This window comes from Gavia stellata, chromosome 2, assembly GCF_030936135.1.
Source record: "Gavia stellata isolate bGavSte3 chromosome 2, bGavSte3.hap2, whole genome shotgun sequence".
Taxonomy (NCBI): Eukaryota; Metazoa; Chordata; class Aves; order Gaviiformes; family Gaviidae; genus Gavia; species Gavia stellata.
Genome location: NC_082595.1, coordinates 73,549,408 through 73,555,770, shown reverse-complemented (window position 1 = coordinate 73,555,770; position 6,363 = coordinate 73,549,408).

The window sequence follows — 6,363 nt, the reverse complement described above, 5'->3', positions numbered from 1 at the left end:
GGTTGGAAAAGACCTGTAAGATCATCAAGTCCAACCTAAAAAAAAAAAAAAAACCCAACAACAACAAAAAAAACCAAAAAAACCCCACCACACAACAACAACAAACCACAACATACCAAAAACCAACCCACCCAACACCACACAGCACCATGCCCATCAAGCTACATCCCACAATGCCACATCCACACGCTCCTTGAATACCTCCAGGGAGGGTGACTCTACCACCTCCCTGGGCAGCCTATTCCAATGTTTCACTACTCTCTCAGTAAAGAACTTTTTCCTAATATCCAGCCTAAACCTCCCCTGGTGCAACTTGAGGCCATTTCCTCTAGTCCTGTCAATGCCCCCCATTTCCCCCCCTTGCCCAGCTGACACTACCGGCACCGGAGCACAGCCCACCCCGTAGCCGTGCCCCCCCCCACCAGGATCAGAGCCCACTGCTCTGCCAAAAGCCTGGAGCTATGGCAGGAGCACGCCAACAGCAGCCCAGGATATAACTGGCAGGTTGCAGTCACCTGTGGATTTCCAAAGTAGCGGCATCATTCGATAATACCGAAGGCCGTAATTTGAACACTGCAAACTGCAGGGCCTCAGTTAGAGGGGAAACAGTGAAGCAGGAAGAATGGCCATCTCTACACAGATTATGAGAGATAGATTACAGTCAACTGGAAAAAAAAAAATCACAGAGCAACAGAGAGGTGGCTGGAAACCTTGGAAAATCCCCAATTCAACAGAACATCAGTATTTTGAGAGTCCCAGCCAGGAAGCAGGACGCAGATACCATGCAGTAAAGTGCTGCCAGACATGTTGGTTATTGATTTTTCTGAAGATCCCACCTGAACTGAATGTGTGGACTGAATCCCAATGAGAGTCCCAGATGGAGTAGGCAATTGTGGAGGCAATGGACTTATTACTCTTTAGGACTCAAGGGACCAAGATAGGTTTTTACAAGCAGCTAAAACGAAGAAAGAGATCATATGGGAAGGTGCTAGGCTCCTATTGTTTCCGGACGTAAGTCCTATAACCCAGGGCAAAAGGGAAGAATTAACTGTGGTTAAAAAAAAAAAAAAAGATTTGAGATATAAAATGTGTCTGCATCAGTTTCTCTGGCTTGCCAAAGAGCACAGTTCACACAGTGAGAAAACCAGCATCTTTGGGGGAGCTGAGGCAGCACAGAAGTTGCTGTCAAAAGCATTCAAGACAAAGAAACTCTGCAACTGCTCTCTGCAATGTGCTGTGTCTCCACTGCTCCCCACATCCAGGTGGGTGATGGAGGAGTGTCCCCACAGCGGCGAATTGAATACTGGCACCACATGGGAGTAGGGGGAAAGCTTGTTCCTTTTTCCTTTCTCTTTACTTTGTGTCATCTAGCCTGTGCTACTGTGCTACCATCTGAGTTGTGAAAAGTACCTGCAAGGAGTTTTAGGATAAGTACATCCAGTCCATCACAAAAACGCATCTGACAATGGTATGTGGAGTGGGCGTAATCACTACGCAAACACCACACATACAGTTATCTGTTTTGGCACTTTCATCCATCTCCTGACTGTGTTTAGTATTTTACAAAATGCTATCAGTAGCGTCAGAGTCCCCCTGGCTTTTCCAGCAGGACTGAGCCCGAGAGCCCAGACAGCATCTGCTTGGTACAGCCTAAAAATTAGCCTTGACTAATATCAGCCCAGGTGCCCAGAAAGGTGCTGACTTCTGTGTCTGCCCTCCTCCCTGGAAACCCAGGGGTTTCTGAAGGGGGCAAAACATGACTGCTCTCCCTTTCTTCTGCCTGCGAGGGAGCCTGAAGGCTGCTGGTGGCTATTTTACCCCCCAAAACCAAGCCCCAGGCTCTTGGGGGAACTGAAAGTCTAAGCAAAAGGCCTTTATGAAGCCGAACAGAGGGTAGGTGAAAGGCCACAGAGAAATTGTGTGCAAACATCCCATTCTCTGGAGGGAGCTCTCCTGGCCAGGGCAGCCGGACACTGCGAGTTGCTGCAGAGCATCACTGGGCACATGCCTCCCGCATGCCCTGGTGCTCCTGGTACCAACCCTGCTGCTGGCTGCGTGCAGCATCCCTCAAAGCCACCATGCTTGGGCTGTTGGCTGCACCCCCTGCATCTAGGGAGCAGTGCTGTAGGGATCCCACATCAGCTGCTTTTATTTTATGCATCTCCAGCCCTCTCCTGGCCTCTCTCCTCATATGCAGCTTAAAGCCTGCCAAGAGATTTGCCACCACCAGTAGCCACTGCTTCTGAAAACACCCAAGGAACCACTAACCCTCCCTTCCCCTTTCTCTCCTCCACACATCCTCCTCCTCTGCATGGCAGAAACAGGCCAGAAAAATAGTCACATTTTTCACTGCTGATTCCACAGATTTTCCTGACTGTGATAGTAATGCTCCATCATTAGGGGGTGGATTTTGTGCCCCCAGTTCATGTGAATACATGCAAATGTGTTGAACCAAAATAGCAAGAGAGCCACTTGCGAATAATATCCACTGAAACACACTGGCATTTGACTGCCTTCTGCTTAATCCCTTCATTTTCTTCAACAAATGAGGTTTGCTGCTATTGCCCCGTGCAGCAATGAGTGATGAAGCAGTCTCCCCCATGCAAAAAGATGCTTAGCTAGAAAATAAACAAATAAATCAAATAAATAAAAAGCCATCCCACATTAAATGAAGTTGTACTGCCACCTCAGGTTACCATCTGTTTCTACTTTCATTCCAGTGTTTCTTTCAGACCATTTTGTCAACTACGTATGACTTCAGCTGGCGGCTGTTGTTTCTAAACACAGTGGGGCCCCAGGAGAGCCCCAGTGCCCCTTTCTCCTGGTCCCAGATCCTGGGAGATGATCTAGGAGACAAAGGGAGAAAGAAGGAAATAGAGAATGGGAGAGTGAAAGAGCAAAAGACGAAAGAAAGAGAGAGAGAAAGAAAGAGAGAAGAAAGAGGAAAGAAAGAGAGAGCGATCCTTCCCACTATCCTGCATTCTTCTAATCTCTTTCTTTTTAAAACAGGTCTTCAGTTCGGAGGGATATTAAAAATAGAAGAGTGTTAGATTTGGCAATAAATTAAATGTCCAGATGAAGGGAAAACAATTACAAATTGGAAACAGATTTATTCACACTCAGTGCATTAATGAAAACGTTAAAAAAAAGTTAAACTGGGTATACTGTGTGGAAAAAAATAATGGCCCAGCAGGTCTACTTTTTATTAACAACTCATCAGTAAGCAGGTTGTAATTCATAACAAAGAATTTACCCCAAGGAACACCACAGGACTGTGAGCTTTTTAGTTTCCTAAGAAAATACATATGTTGTTCCACTTGGTTTCCTTTCAATAAAACCCACCAGTTAGCACTTCATTTTCGAGCTGTTCTGACAAATCAGGTGAGTTAGCTTTGTAGAAAAAACAGAAGCCAACTTTTCAGCTGAGAATTTTAGGGAATTTTTTAATAACTTAAATAAATTTCCCAAACGGCAAGGAAGCATGATAAAAGGCTGTGAAATGAGTTTGTTTGGAACAGCTTGAAAGAATTTTTCTTTTAATTTGCTTCATTAATTTTTCCTGAGGAAATATTTAGGGATACATCCCTTACTGCTAAGGTATGTGTTTGAGACAAAAGGAATTTTTATGATTTTTGTTGTGTTTTTATAGTGTCTTGAAACCTGATTAAAGATGCTGATGAAAACCTGCCCACTAGTTTGCAGCTACGCGCAAAGCCTAAAGGAGATGGAGGCGCCAAGAAATCGGTTTTGTGAACGTCACTCTAACACTATGTGTCTCTTACAACATAAAATCCTGTATCGTTTCGTTCGACTGCTCCTATCACCTACATACAGAAAAGCCCTCTTGAAGGAAAAAAAGATTCAAGGAGTCAAGTAGGAAAACAGAATTACATGAAATGCAAAGAAAGAAAAAGGAACCGAGGTGCAAAACTGGTACAGATTCAAATAAATCACTCCAGCTTAAATTATTACAGTGCGGTGCTGGTCAGGACATGCACCGTGTCCAGCCTGGGTTCAGTTCCCAGAGGTAACAGACCTGCCACAAGCGTCAGCACCTCTTGGTTGTACCACTGCCTGTTATAGCTGAGCAGGATCCTCCATTCAGTCATTTTTCAGAAGGAAGAGGGCAATCTTCCCAATATTTTATCATCACACTCAGTCCTTTCCACATGGTTTGATACAGAGGAGATCTGGTGCAAGGCTCCAAGAGATCACTGAGAGTTTTCCCATCAACTTACCATTTCATATACACTGCTTATCAAACATCACAGAAGCAAAATGAACTACCTGCTCCAGGATTTATAAAATTTATACTGAAATGTAATTTGAGATGCAGGGGAAACTGGGTTCCTATTTATTTATCATTCCTGACTTGGGTAGAGAGGAGCACTGAAAAAGCAAGGACTATTAAGGAACACAGTACTTACATGGAGACACTCCTTATAGCCAACAACATATTTACACTGAGTAAATGCAATTGGAAATTAATTCTAAACCTTCTCCAAAAGGAGAAATAATTGGAGTTGAGAGTCAACAGTTTCTCTTCCATCTGCTGTGTCTCTGACAAACATCCATCACTCACTTGGATGCAAATCACAGAGACCTTCAGCTCTCAGTGGAAGAGACGTGCACAATTCCTTCTTTCAGAAATGGTGAGAAGTGGGAGTGTGCTGGTTCGCATGTCACTGCCATAACTAGGTAGGGTCAACAAGAGCTCCGAGAGCACCTACATCAAGTGGCAAAAGTCTCTGTGACATACGTGTATATTATAAACCTTATATGAATAAATCCAGGAATGTTCTCATGCTCAACAGCAATCTTTTAGAAGGACTGAGTCTCCATAAAGCTATTTAAAGCAGTTTAAAGCAGTAAAGACTCTCCCTGGAAGATAATAGCAGAACATTTCTAAGGCAGCACTTTTAGGCCTTTACCTCCAGACCCACTGTGCAGGATCCAGCTGCAGAGAAGGAGCAGTCCAGCTACATCAAAAGCAACCTATTTCTGTGAATGTCGAGCTGGAGTGGGACTCGAACATCGATATTTCCAAAGCACTTCATCTGAGAAATGCTGGTCAGGCAAGTAGTTAATGCTCAGAGACCTCTGCAGTGACATACAAATGGAAACAACCCACTCCCTCTTCCATTACAGTAGGTCTGGGCGACGGTATCCTCTGCAATTAGAGACAGTTTAAGTGTTTAAGGATGCAGCTCATGGCTTGGAAAGTGTAGGCAGCTGAAGCATTTAGGCACATGAAATCACTGCAAGATTAAAATACTTATTGTGTTCATCCACTTTTAGCCAATCTCCAATTTGTAATCTGTCCAGAAAAAAATGAGATCATATATCTGCTACTCAAATTATTTTGCTATCTGCCAAAGAATGCTTCTGGGAAGGGTTATTCTTCCCAGCAGAAATGTAGGAAATAAGTTGGAAAACATTAATTCATATTAATAAAAAAGGCCTGTGAAGACAACAGCTGTTTGATCCTTAGATAAACTGTAGACAGTTTTCACTATTTAAGTCGTCATGAGTGATGTACTGTAGGTTTAGAGGGAAAAAAGGAGCCAAGAAAAAGAGGAGAGAAAAGAAAAAAGCCTGGAGAAAATATTTACTTGCATACTTTTCCTAGGAAAATATAAATGTGGCTAATGAAACGGACTTGTTTAGATACTCTGTAGCACTCCCGGAGGGATCTGGAGGAGATACTTTCCACCTACTCCTAAGCTTGCCTCAGCAGTCACAGCCGGGCTTTCTGCGGTGGGACCCTCGTGGGCATGGGCTTTGCAGGCGTTTGCAGAAAGACAGGCGTGGGGGATTGATGGCACCTTCTGGGCCAGAGGATGGCAGCCACGCTGACCGGGCAGCGGTGGGTGTTCGGCAGGGCAGCTGCCCAGCTGGGAGTCCGACTGCAGGGGGGACCCTGCCTGGGGGAGCCGGGGAGCTGTGGGGAGCTGGTAGGGATGGGGCGGCCACATCTGAAAAGAGCTACAGTATGCGAGGGGGAATCCAAACCACAAATTGGGTTAAATTGTCCTGCCAGCTGAGAGGGGCTGTAGGTGCCTCTCAGGGTGGGCAGGACTCTCAGGCAGACCTTCACACTCCTTACTCTGCTGCAGCAGCTTTCCCTGTTCCCAGAGGCCACTCCTCAGTAGCCACAATTCACCTCTAGGTGCCTTTAAAACAAGAACCGTACTGAAAGAGAAAACAGGAACCAACACACAGAGTTTCTGCTCCAGAGGCAAGCAGACACACACGGGACATGAGGACAGACATGGCCCCTCGGGTGCTCTCCACTGTGCCTCGTCCGGGGATGGGGTCTTCTCAGCTATGCCCATCCCAGTGTGGAGTCTCCAGAGACAAGAG